Source organism: Lissotriton vulgaris, chromosome 11 (assembly GCF_964263255.1).
Source record: "Lissotriton vulgaris chromosome 11, aLisVul1.2, whole genome shotgun sequence".
Classification (NCBI taxonomy): domain Eukaryota; kingdom Metazoa; phylum Chordata; class Amphibia; order Caudata; family Salamandridae; genus Lissotriton; species Lissotriton vulgaris.
In genome coordinates this window covers 724,682,616-724,697,220 of record NC_141699.1, presented here as the reverse complement: position 1 = coordinate 724,697,220, position 14,605 = coordinate 724,682,616, and positions in this window count along the sequence as shown.

Sequence of the window (14,605 nt, the reverse complement as noted above, 5' to 3'; positions counted from 1 at the left end):
ACTAAAATCATATGTATAATATACTTACTTATAGGCACTCTCAGGCAGCCCTCAACATACATTGTTTTGTTATTGTGTCAGTCACATTTTTCTTCGCAGCATTACAGCATACAGAATAAGGCAATAGGTCAGCCTACTGCTGCCATTGTCTAACTTCGCTGTCAGTGACAGCAATTCTGTCCTTTCACAAAAAGCAAATCCGCTTACAAAGTAGCTCCTTTCCGTGCCCGATAATACTATGGCAGTGTGTGCTTTTTGAGACCAACAATACTTTTATTTTTAGTCAGGGTTTCTTTGTAGATTGACATGTCCAGGAGACTTTCCCAACAATAATGTTTTGAAAAAACCATTACAAAACAAAACATTTATTGACAAAGCCAAAAAGATGGCAGCCAAAGCCTGACCTATTGGCTTTGCCAATGCTTCTTAAACATACGGTGGACCAGAGTTTTGATGTTTCTTCAAAGGGAGACTTCTGACTTTCCACTGTATATCTTCCCTGCTCCAGAGAAATATGACTCTGTGCTTTTGCATCTGGATTCCTTCTTGTTGTATTCCATTACGACTATACCCCAATGCACTTATGTTGTTTCAGCGCTCCTTCCATCATCTCCTTGTGTTTGATTTGTTCACCCTAAATTGGAAGGGTATGCCGAGACGTGGGTCCCTTGCTCACTTTGCCACTGGATTCAAGCTAGCCTGGCTAATGACAGCTGATTAGCCTGAAAGTGGTCTCAGGATGCTTGTTTCCGGTCCAGGGAAGACATGGCTTGGCAGTTCGAGCTGGACAGTTCCCACGAGGAACAGGGTCAAGACTGATTTGCAAATGGCTGGGTCTGAACTGAGGTGAAGAAGTGACCTAAAGAACGATGATGGATTCAACCCAGATCTGCGACTGGGGGTGAGTTTCTGAAACATTTCAGCGCTCTGTCCATCATCCAATAGTTTTTACTTTGTTAATCCTTACAATCAGAAGAGATGACTGATACCGGTGGGTAAACCTGAGGACACATCAGATTGGGGAGAGAGAGAGCAAGCAATGGTTTTGGTGTACCCGGAACTCTCTTAAAATAGACTGCAGGTGAGTGTTAATCTTCCTGAGCAGGACCCTTCAAGTTCTAGTGGCAAGTCACACTCCTTCAGTCAACCAGAATATAATCACTTCAGACAAACCTACTTGAATGCTTTATAATCAGCCTGAGGTGCGAGTCCTTAATGAAACATACCAAACAAGATTAGTGTAAGAAATTCCTGAATCTTGAGTGTGAATTCTGCTCAGATGATTTAACATTTTTTATCTATCTTTAATGTTGTGTTACTTCATACAACTAGTTATTTTCCTTTAGGCAAGGCTTTTGTATTCAAAATCAAATTGCTATCCTATTCTTGAAGAAAAAGGTGATACCAAATCTAGAAGTGCCTGGTTGGTGCACTTACCTGAGATCCAGGCACAGGGCTGGATTGGCTATAGCATTGAAGGGCAGTGACAAAAAGATGGCAATAGTCAAGGTAATGGAGGCGTGGAGGTGCCAGCTGAATGATCAGGCTTCAGGGGTCCAGAATGTGGCAAGCTATCATAAAGGGGTGGAGTTCCAAGAGGAGTTGCTGGCCCTCAAGCTCCAAGCATAGCTGTTCAGGTGATTTTTGTCCAGGCGATGGGGCTTGGAACCCAGAGACTGCTCTCTCTTCAGACCAATCAACAAAGCCAAATAGAAACCTGTGTTTGAAAGCAGTATTTATAGCATGTCATGCATGTGTTAGTTTGGAACCTTCTAGAAGGTTGCTGAGTGTTTCCTGGCAATTAGAAGATTGCCTTGGCAGGAGACTGGGACAGGAAATAGAAGGTTGAGTAAACAAACACATTAGGCACTGGAGCCTTTTTGAAGAATTACTGAGTGTTTTCTGTCAATTAGAAGGCAGTCACTGACAGGAACTTGGGCAACAAATGAAGGCCTTTAATTAGATGGCAGAGCAGTTGGACAAATAAACAACAAGCAAGTATATCAGGCAATCTGGAGGTCAGCAAGAAACAGAGGCATTTAACTAATTAGCACCACGTTTGCTCAAACAGAAATTCCAAACATTTGCAGTGAGGTAAACAGACCTTTTAACACTGTATACCAGTGCACATAACACCCGCATAATTTGAAAAGGATATTGATAAAGGACAACAAAGACACGGGCAGACTGAGGTAAGGCATATGTTACATACATGTAATTACATTTTAACAGTAAACAAATTATTAATGAATTGGGGTTGCTTCATAGATTTGTTTTGTTTTAGATACAAACTGATATACAAATTAGTCTAATAATTAAGTGCACACCGCAAAATGCATTGAGGCACAGGGACAAATTTCATAAAATAATTTATGAAATCAATAAGGAATAAAAGGGAATGATTGAGTAATACACTAAAGAAGCTTCTGCTGAACTTTTGAACCCTCAAATGAATAGCAAATTATTTCAAAAACAGGAATACCAACATTGTTGTATATCAGGAAACACAAGCCACTTGGGATTTGTGCTATTACATGTATTCAGAATGTGCACATATTATTTCTCAGACATTGCTTTTGACCACATGTTTCATTCTAGTGGCTGGTGAGCCCTGGGCTTTTTCAGGTATATAGGGTAAATAAGCATACATTTGTTGAGACCTAAATATTAAGATTTGTACTAGTCTGAAACAGCTGAGTGCTTCTGTGTGGGAGTCATAGATTGTGCCATGCACATCACTGCAAGCAAGTAGGCACAACTCATTGTAACAAATGTTTACAGTCCTTAAACTGTCCAGTAAAACTTTCAAGCAATTATTTGTAGACCATAGGTGTAACAAGAAACTAAATGGTCTTGCATACAATAAAAACGAATTTATGTATTGCAGTTGACAATAAGTACTTCATGGAGATATGATTGAATGTATGACATTACAATGCAAACAATACCAAAACAATGCAGTTATTACAACGCAACTACCATTACATTGCATGATTTTACAACACATTTTTTAAAACTACCATTACAAAGCATGCCATTACAACGCATTCCGTTAGAACACATACCATTACAATGCATAATACTTTTAGTGCAACAGTAGGGTAAGTGTTGGATAATGTAGGGGTAAAAATTACTGTTCCCACTCCAGTGAGTGCAACAGTAGGGAAAGTGTTGGATAGCATAGTGGTAAAAATTACTATTCCTCCTCCAGTGAGTGCACAGTAGGGAAAGTGTTGGATAGCGTAGGGGTAAAAAGTTCTATTCCCACTCCAGTGAGTGCATCTGTAGAGAAAGTGTTGGATAGTGTAGGGATAAAAATTACTATTCCCATCTACCCCAAAACCCATACCCACCCTAAAACTTAAAGATCTCCATTACTAACCTTACAATGCATTCTGATGACATGCATTGTAATGGAATGTATTGTAATGGCATGCGTTGTAATGGCAAGCAATGTAAAGGCAATTGCGTTGTAAAAGTTGCAGTGTAAAGGAATTGCGATGTAATGCCTGCGTTGTAATGGACATTCCCCATATGGATAATGAGATCATAGAAACAGAAAGCAGTAAGTAAAAGAAAAAAGATCATCATGGAAAACCAGGGATAAAAGAAGACTGTCTGCTGTAACATGCACAGAAAAAAGGAATGTGTCAGGAATCAGTCTTAGACTTAGTGATCTTCAACTGTCAGACCTATAGGAATACACTCTCAGTCTGCTCTGACATAATTTTCTAGGGGTCCTAATAGATTACTGCAGTGGCACAAACATACACAGGTTTGGAAGTTCTTGAAAACAGGTAGATATAAACTGGGACGGACCTTTATGGTTGAGACTGCAAAACCGAGCCCAGAATGGTCAGCCATTGGTTTCACGTCTGGGTTATGAGAAGCAGTCGCAGTTAACAGGATAGCAAGGAAGAAATAATGTGCTTCACACATTGTGCGTTCCACCTCTTTTTTTGTTGTTTTCCCTTTCTCAGTTCCCCCAGTACTTAGCTTCCTTTTAGGCAGGGCTCTGATCATGCTCCCTTTTCCCTCTGTTGTACTGCAGTCACGTAATAGTTACCAGTTGGCATTCCTTCGTTGGTTGGTGCTCGCTTACCGAAACCTCCAAAACCAAAACTCTGCTGGACAGATGCTTGTTACCCTTTCCGTTCTCTGGCTGGATCTTGGTAGCCAGGGGCCTAGTTATACACAAGTTCTGTTACGCAATCCTGGTAAGCAACGTAGTGAATCCGAGCTATGTAGTGAATTATGCCTTTTGTGATCTGTTTCTAAAGTTTTGTGAGCTTTTGCTGTGGCACCCTTAATGTTTAGCTAGTCTTTGTGAATTCCAGGGAAGTGCTGAGCCACCTTAATATCAGAACCTTTCTCTCTCTCCCCTGACCCCTCTTTTTCCCAGAGTAACATTATCTTCGGGTGTATTACTCATCACAGTGTGCTGCCTTAGGGAGAGAGGCGGATTCTCTCCACTCCTAAGAAACCACAAACTGTTGAATTCTGACCAGTGGCGGCTCCTCAGCTAAGGCAGAGGTGTGTCGCCCCACTGCTTTTCGCAGTGGAAAAAAAGGAAAAATAAAAATGATAACTCTACGTTATTATCATTTTATTATTCCTGCTGCAGCGTCTCGTGGGCGTGGCAAGGAAGATCTGCTCTGCTCTCAGAGCAGGGGAGGAGTGGTGGGCACTATGTAAGTGCGCATGAATGTTTGACCGGCCCTCTGGGGCCTGCCAAACCTTCATGCACACTTTGTATGTTCTCCTTGCAGGCTACATTACAGCCTGCATGGAGAACATGCCAAGCCTCCCATTCCTTGGCTGAGCGTCGTACTACAGCGCTCAGATAAATCACAGTGCGACATTGCAGCGTTGTGATTGGCTATCGAGATGCTTGGAGCCATGTTCTTTCTGCTTCCTTTGCAGAGAAGAAGCCAGGAAGAGGACACAGGAGAGGCGATGGAAGGCCAGCAGGATGGCCGGCAGGTACATGTTTTTTTTTTAAACCCAACCTCCTCCTTTTCTACCCCCTGCCCCGCCCCATTGCTGCTTTCCGGGAGTAGCTGCACCTGATTCTGACAGAGTGGGAGGGTAGAAGATAAAGGCATTGGAATATCTCAAATTATCAGCAAAAGTAAGAGATTCTGCACCCATGTGAGAACACTCCTCTTTCCTTTGCATTCCTTGAGTTTTCACTTGAAGATGGCTAGCTAATTTGTCTGATTTTAAGTCCCATTTTTCAACTTGAGTGTGAACTGCGGGGAGGACTGATTGACTTCTTGCCTAATGTGCACCTTTCTGTGCACTAGGGTCTGATTTCCAATTAGTTTATTCCTATGCTGGATCTGTATTGTCTACTAGCACTAGCGGTATGTGGTGATGTTTTGGTATCATGAAACAATAAAGTTGGCTATAAAAAAATATGCTGGATCTGATGCAAGCTCCTCTCGCTCCAAGCCATTTTAACTTTGTCAGAAAGTGCCCCTCTTTCTCATTGTTCTGCTTGGGTACTGATGTCACTTCAGGGTTTAGTTTGTTTTACAGTCTGTCATTGGTTCTCCGCTAAACCGGTGGTCTGTTAACCATGTCAATTGTAGTTTTTATCATATCTAAATTCTATATTCTCAGTTAAACTCTTAGATTGTAAACTGTCTAATATTTTAGTCCATACCATATACATGTGTAATAAAATATGTTGTCCTTTCATCTCTATTGTTTTTTTACAATTTCAAGTATTTGAAGTAATAACTTTTTGATGTTGTGCCTTACTGTTTTGAAATGAGCAGTTACTGGGGCTTGATATTTTCATTATGAATGTTAATTTTGGGCTTATCGAGTCAGAGTTTGACATATATATATATATATCAGGCCATACAGTCATTTCGATTGGTATTCACAGTTGCTTGTAACACAAGTGGTGAAATCCTTCAATGTGATCATTCTGCCGTGGTAGTGGCTTGTACTTTTTCCATCCTTAAAAAACAGAATTATAACACATGATCTCATTGAAGGTCCATTTAATTGTAGACAGTATTGATTTTGCCAAGTGAGATAGTTGTAAAAGGCTGGAAATGAAATAATTGTTGTAAGAGTGTTTTAATGGCTCCTTTTGTTTCATTGTTATGTTATTGCAACTTATGTAGCGCACTTTTACCCGTGGGTGTCTTGGCGCTTCCGGTTCTGTATACTGTGCCAGGACATCTAGTGTCTAAAAAGCCATGTCTTGAGTTGTTTCCTAAACTCAAGAAGGGAAGGAATCATCCTAAGATGTAATCGAAGGGAGTTCCATTCCTTGATGGTATTGTAACTGAAACTCCTCCCACCCCAGTTCGTCTTTTTGATTCTGACAGTGGGCATCAAATTGGCATTGGTCGATCGTAGAGGTCTATTCGGGGAATACCAGCTGAAAAGGTCCCAGAGAAATTTCAGACCTTTTCTGTGCAGTGCCTTGTAGACAATGCAGAGATCCTTAAATGTAACACGCTGACCAACTGGCAGCCAATGCAGATCTTGGATACCTGTCCTAACAGACTGATATTTGGGAGCATCCTGGACTAGTCCAGTGGCGTTTTTTTTTGTACCGCCTGCAGCCTTCTAAGTAGGTTGGATTGGAGGTTGATATATAGACCATTACAATAATCTAGTTTTGATCAAACCAGGGAGGTCGCCACCGTCTTTCTGGTGTTTTTGGGAATGAATGGGAGAATTTTTCATAAGATTTTAATGGTAAAGTACGAGGAAGACACAACCTTAGAGACCTGGGACTTAAAGTTAAGTTTCTCGTCTATAATGACTTCGAGATTCTTGGCTTTAACTACTGGTGTGGGAGGGGGCCAAGGGTGTCTGGCCACCAAGCTGGAGACCACGGTGGATAAAGGTTTCCAAACAAAACCACCTCAGTTTTGCTTGAATTTAACTTCAAGCAGTTCCTATCATCCAACTGCTCAGTGTGATCATACAGTCATGTAGTTTGAGGGAGTGGTTAACATCCTTATCCACTGTTGAAATTACCAACTGGGTATTGTTGGCATAGGAAGTAGAAATCAAGTTAAAACTTCTAATCAGCGGTGCAAGTTCAGAAACATAAATGTTAAAAAGCGGAGGGCTCAACGAGGAGCCCTGTGGAACCCCACAAGGCCAGACAAAAGGTGCTGACTTAAACTCGCCTGTACTGTTTGGGTTCTGTCTGATAAAAACGATGTTAAAAGGGACAGGGCCTTTCCTCCTACCCCTATGGCTTTTAATCGTTGGACCAGAAGAGCATGGTCCACAGTATCAAACGCTGCGGATAGGTCGACCAGAATAAGAGCTGCCGACCCTCCGCCATCGAGTGTAGTGTGAATTTCTTCTGTGGTTTTTATCAGAGCCGACTCAGTGCAATGATTTGATCTGAAACTGAACTGACTCTGGTCTAAGATTTGATTGTCTGCAATAAAAGTGGAGAGTTCAACATTTATTATTTTCTCTAAAATTTTCCCTGGAAGAGGGAGTCTCGCGATAGGACGATAGTTGGTAGGGTCAACTATGTTCAAATTTGTTTTTTTAAGAAGCAGCAGGATACAGGCCTATTTCCACGTGATAGGAAAATATCCTTGTAAGAGCATCTGATTAAACATCCTCGATAGCAGCGGACTAATGAAATGGCTGATACTTTTTAGGATCCTAGTGGGGCAGGGATCATCCGGAGATCCTCATTTGGCCACTGAAAGATGCGTAGCTATTTGAGTTGGAGATGTAGGGGTGAAGTTTAGAAAAGACGCTTCAGCAGCGGTTTCCTGTTCTGTGAAATTAGTATTATACTTATGGTTAGCAAACTGATCATAGATTTGATCCACCTTCATTTTGAATGAGTGAGCAAGCACATTGCAAAACTCTTGGTTATAGCTGGCTGAGTCGTCTTTTGTAACTGTATTCAAATTCTTTATGGTCTTAAAAAGTTCTTTACTGGAATTGCCAGCGGTTTCTATTTGCAATGTGTAGTATTGGCTCTTCTCAGCAATCAACTTTTTCTTATAGTCTGCAAGCATGGATTTATACAGATTTTTTTCTGGTGCTTCATAGTTTTTGCGCCAGATCCTTTCTTTCCTCCTACAAGCTTGTTTATCTACTCGCAGGGCTTCAGAAAACCAAGTGGCTAATGGTGTCTTTCTATTTTTGTTGATCAAGTCTCCGCTTCTATTTTAAGGTCCGGTTGGCTTTGAGCTAGCTGGTTTAATAGTAATCTCAAGTCAATATTAAGCCAAGGCCTTCTAATAGTCTTAGTACTTGATGTATTTGTAGTGTTCGGTCGGGGCAACTTATATCTAAATAAAATAGCATGGTGATCAGACCAGGTTAGAGGAAGAGTGGATGGATTGGAGATGGCAGGAATATTGGTAAAAAAGACTGTCTAAAGTGTTCCCTGCTAGATGTGTGGGGTCTTGTACAAGCTGTCTGAGTCCTAGTTCTGATGTCATGCCAAGGAGCTCCTGTGTGTCTCTATCTGCTGATGCTTCTAGATGGAAGTTCATGTCACCCAAATATGGTGAACAAATTGGATTGAAGAGATCCTTCTAGATGGAAGTTCATGTCACCTAAAATGGTGAATAAATTGTATTGAAGACTAAAAATATTAATTCCCTCACTGCTTGTAATTAAAGTGCTAAGAGTATTGACTTCAGTGATGAACAAGGCAGGGTCAGTGTCTTTATCAAAATGGAATTCCGTTTCAAATGGAAATATTGGCTCCAAACAGTGGTCTATGACTATCTCTGTGGATTGTGGGATGTCATTGTCCTCAGTCAAATATTTTTGCATGTTCATCAAAATTCATCCTGCATCTTCAGCGGTTAGTGAAACCACCTACAGAATTTCTGTGAATTTTACAGTTAAGAACCCCACTTAGTATCTTCAAGGACTTCTCCTTTATTTGCAAGTATTAAAGTGATGGTTTTATCACTAGTATTAAGGACAGACACATTGGGGGAACACAGGCAAAATATAATTCATAGTAGTGAGCTGCAAGGCAACAGGAAAAACTGGACCTTGTTTCACACCATAGAGACAGCCCAGCTCATAAAACTAAGAACCCAGGTGAAAGGCAGGGTTGATTAGCCCCTAAGCAGGACTTGAGCTAGTTCCAACATGCAGCAGCTGAGATGAAACATGAGTCATCAGTGTTGGTCATGATGCTTCCGTCAGTCCACAACATCATCAAAAACTTAATAAAGCCAGAATACAACAAAGTAAAAAAGTCAGGTTGTGGAGTGGATTGTCAAATCGTTTTGGCTGCACATCATATCAACAATCAAATGATAGTGCACAGATCTATTGTTATGATTATGGGATCCTAACAGATGGCTATGACTCTTCATTAATTGGGTGGGCATTTTCTCTGAAAATGTAGTGACACTGAAAATGTTTTCAGTTGAATGTTCCAAGCTGGTCAGACCAGACAAGGTGTGCATCACTTCAAATCTTGATCCAGAGATGGGCAGATATTTAATTCAATCGGGGAAAGACGTCTGCCAACATGGTCTGGATAGATTGTTGAAAGTTCTCAGGAACACATTTTTAGACGTCCTGGAGGCCATAGTAAAAATGTTTTATATGAGAGAGCATGATGTCATGTAAGACATACCAAAGGAAGTAGGCATTTTCCAATACTTGACACAAATAGCATTTTGTGTTATGTAGAACATTTATGCTGCCAAGATACAAAGGGTTTAAACACATTCGTAATAGGAGAAGTTTCCAAGCTCCTTGACACTAGTATGGAGGAAAGATGAGTGACTCCGTGTGTTTTATTTGATGAGTCTTTCTTAAAAGAGTTTAGAAAGAATGTTTCAAATATTGGATACACAAATGGGGGACATTAGAAAATGAATGGAAAAGAGATAACTTCAGATCCAAATGCCCTTCAAATTGTCAAAGTTTAGATGTAGTCTGTCCTTTAATCCCAGAGCAGGATACTCCTCCACAACCAACCATATATTTTAACAGGAAAGAGAGCTGCTGAATGACTAAGTAAGTTGCTTAAATGCATGAAAATGTGCATAGAAGTAGAATCTACAGATCGCCAAGTGTTTTATGAAATAATTTTCTGGTAGATTGAAAAATAAAAGGATTGCACCCAGTAAATATATCTATGGTTGTTATGCAAATTCATTGTTTATCATCACTTTCCCATTTAGGTAATTAAAAAACTACAATATATTCTCAGCCCAGTTTACATAACCAAAATATAAACGTACTCCTGTATGTTCCCTCGTATGTGTGGAGTAAATTTCAGATTTCTTCAGTTCACAAAAGAAAGTAGGGCTGAAAAGCATTTGTGAATTTCCGTTTAAGACTGCCATGCCTAAGTTCTCTGAGACATGATCTCTCTCCTAATTACAGAGGCAACATGAACCCATCAATCCATCCAGTCCCGAACACCACCACTGGAATTTTCAAACACAGTAATGATGGCATGAATCCAAGGGAAAGGCAGTCTGGACCAAATAAGAATCTGAAACAACAAGCATTGGAAATGCAATAGATCTCGGATTTGTTTAAGTTAGAGCCATTTGCTTTGCTATTGGTATTGTTTTTTAGCTATGTGTTATTGAGTGGTTAGGTTTTTATACCTGTAGCTTATTCCTGAATAATGGTACCTGTACATGCGTGCTCTCTGTGTCTTCTTAACAGCACACAACTACTTAATGTAACAAGACCCTATTCTAAAACAAAAGTGGGGATGAGGTCAGTTGTAGCTGTTAATGTTACCTCGCAACATCTGTGCTAGTTAATAAATCCTGTCTCCACGGGAGACAGGCAAAAAGGCAAATTCACTAACATCAGATGAGAGAAATCTTAGCCTGGAGGCGAATCTGGCCAAATACGCTGTATGTACCCATGTCTTGATCAGAACTGATGTCTATTATGCATTTTTCCGACTAAGAAAACCTGTTATCCCCAGGAGCCATGGACAAGACACTACACTGGAGCATTATGCTGTGTTAATCCTGCTTCTTTGTGCCCTTGTAGCTGAGATAAAGGTGATCATGTGGGCCTTACATTCTCAAGCGGTAACTGGACATGTGGTAGAGGTTGTACCACTGTGCACGGATGTCATTGAGAGAGGTACAACAACCTCAATCAAGTTAAATGAGGAAACATCTATGGCGAGAGGCAAAAAGAAATTACATCACAGACTCCACCACTGAGGGAAGGGCCACCGAAATGGAACACCATACTCACAGAGCTACTGGAAAAGCACCATTGCATCAGTGTTCCTGTGTAGTCAGTGTCCAGCACGAACTATATAATGCATTATCTGCTGCATAAATTGACAAAATATTTGTTTTGAGAATAAAAAGCTAAGTTAAAAAATGTTGCACATCAAGTTCAGTCATTCTTTGTAATGGGTTCAATATTAGCATACTCGCAGATTCACACAATAGCATTCAAACTTAAAAAGAATGTAAATATACCATGCGGTTCATAAGAGTTCATTTAACTGAATTATAAGCCACGTAATTAGTCTGTTTTAGCAGCGCAATTTAGTCAACGTGGCCACATAATTCGGTACTCCAATTCTGTAAAATTGTCGCGCCAAAGCCGCATAGCTACGGCAATTGTGGCTATAATGAATGTGAGCGGCATGACAAAGGTATCAACACTCCATATTGTGTGAAAACTAAGAGACCACATTGCCGGTTGCAGACCGTAGAAAACAGAAAACACGGTGGAAGACAGAACTGCGCTACGGGGCAATATTTCTTTTGAAGCTTGCAGGACGGGCTGAGAAAATACCCGAGGTGCAAAACTTTCAGAGTCTGAAAATATTACTTGCACACTCGTGTACAATAAATTGCATCAATATAACAGCTTAACAGTTTTCATTAAGAATTATCAGCGCTGTGTTTCGAGCACACTGTGCTCACAGTGTATTTTAAAGATGACACAAACGTGTATGAAAAGATGTTTACAATTAAAACAAAAACAGACACTCACAGCTCACCTCCCGACAGCGAGCCACACACACAGCAGCCGGCCACCGATGGGGCTCCTGAGCAGCCGAAAAAAAATATTGCTCACCAAGTATACAACACTGAACGGGTAACGCCGCAAGTAAAACATCCAGTCTGGGAGGGCGTCCAAAAAAGGACAGGATGGTAACCAGGAGGGACTAAAAAGCCTCAGTTACAATCAGAAGTCACCGTTTAGTATAAGCAATGATGCAAAATGACACACACCAATGGAAATTACGGGCGGAGCCGAAAGTTAACTTCTTAAAGTATATTGATTCCAAGAAGCCCTCGCAGCGAGCAACGCATGCGCGCTGCAGCGCCAGGCGAGAACTAAAATTACAAAATAATAAAAAGACAAGGTGTGCATCCCCTAAAGGCAAAATAGCTTCAAATAATTCCCAATTCTAAGTTCACCACTCTGTAAGGCATTTGGTAGCTCCTGTATTCGTGTTTGTGCATTAAAAGGTTTTAGTAAGGAAACGTGAAAGACTGGATGGATGCTCCATGTGGAGGGCAGTGACAGTTTTAGGGCCACAGGGTTGATGATCTTTTCAACGGAATAAGGACCTATATACTTGGGTTTTATTTTATTGGCCCCCTTTAAATATAGGTTTTTGGTTCCCAACCATACCTTGTCCCCCACTTAGTAGTCTGATTCCTTTATACGCTTTTTATCAGCGTATTGTTGGTCGTAACTTTGAGCTTCAGTAAAATGTTATTTCGCCTCTACGAGGGTTGTACACAGACGTGCGTGGTGTTCTTGCACCAAGGGGTGCTTGGAGGTAGTTGGCCATTCAAAAGGAGAAATTTTGGGATGGACTCCATTCAGGCAGTAGAAGAGGGAACACCCCAACGAGGAGTGTTCTGCATTGTTGTAAGCGAATTCCGACATCCAGAGGAAGGTACTTCATTCGTCTTTGTCCTGGATAGAAAAACATTGCAGGCACCGTTCAAGAGTCTGATTGAGATGTTCGGTCTTACCATCCGTCTGGAAAAGGTAACTTGTGGATAATGGGGCATCGATTGTCATGGCCCAGCACAATGCCTTCCAAAAAAACGAGAGGTAAAGTGTGATTTCCTGTCAGTGATTAATACTGGCGGTATTCCATGAAGACGCACAATGTGTTGTACAAAGATTGCGCTAGTTCAGAGGAAGACAGAATCTTTTGCAGAGGGATAAAGTGTCCCATCTTTGTTAAGTGGTCCACCATTACCAGAACCACAGTGTAGCACTCACTTATAGGCATCTCCACAACAAAGTCCACAGAGACAGGGGAATGGGAATGAAGCGTAAAGGGCCTGCAGGTTTGGTATGACTGGATTTTCCCTGAATGCAAATGGCAAACTGTTTACATACTGCACAAAGTCATGACACAGTGTGGGCCACCAAAAGTACTGTGCAATTAAGGCAGTGGTCTTGTGAATGCCCATATGTCTCCCTACTGTTGAATTATGTGTCCAGGGCAAGGCTCAGTTTCGTAGGGAGTCATCCGGTTGAAAAAGCGCCTGAGCTGAATACAAAAGGTTGTCCTTTTGGTTGCGGAGAGTTGGCTCTTCTTGAATCCCTGCTTGGTGGTCTATCTGGACCACATGAGCCTTCAGCTCTTCCAAAAAGGTCTCAGTGGTAAAGGTCACTTGCACCAGACCTTGGAACAAGGCTTACTGAAGAACCTTAGCTGGTTCTTTCTGTATTTTTTCTGTTACTGGTTCTGTGACCACCCAAGAAAAGGCATCCGCCTTGCCATTATGCGAACCCGGACGGTATTTGATTACAAAATCGTAATCTGAGAAGAAGAGAAACCATCTCAGCTGTCTTGGTGTCAGGGCCCTAGCTGTCTTTAAGAACAACAGGTTCCTGTGGCCTGTGAAGATCTCAATGGTATGGTTGGCCCCTAACAAGTAGTGTCTCCATTCTTGGCATGCTCTTTTGATGGCCAGTAGTACATTGTCGGTGATATTGTAGTTGATTTCCCTGGGGGTCAACTTCCGGGAGTATTATGCCACAAGATGGAGTTAGCCGATCTTAGGATGCCTTTGTGAGAGCACACCCCCTCAGGGGAACCGCAGTAATGGCTGACGAGAGAAAAGACAGAAATCCCCGCACTGCCCTCGACCTCCGAAGGAGTAAGGGAGGATCCGTAGGGAAGCGAGAAATGCAGTCTGTAACAAAAGCTGCCAGAGAAAACCGCACTATCAAAATCCCGTACTGCCGTCAATTTCCTTTGGCAATTGGGCGGAGTCGCGCTGAGTGTGTCAACGATGCGGGTGGCTCTGCTGTCTGGAAGAATGGCTTGAAACGATTATCCACCGCTAAGGGAGCAACACCCCAGGAGGTATAGCTGGAATGCACACTATGAACGGGTGGAGGAAGAGAGTCAGAAAGACCTGGACGGGAGCAACAGGAATCAGGTATGTCCTTCACAGGAGAGTGACAGAACATTACACTGATTGGCAAGCACCGGGGAAGCATGCAGGAGGGGCTTATATCCTTCCCCTCCTCTTACAGGTGTGTCAGCACGCTCGCTATGATCACCCCAGAGGATTCTGGGGCATGTAGTTTAGGAGACTCATTAGCCTGCCAGTCATACCGCAATAGCGCAAAGAGGGGTTGGCTA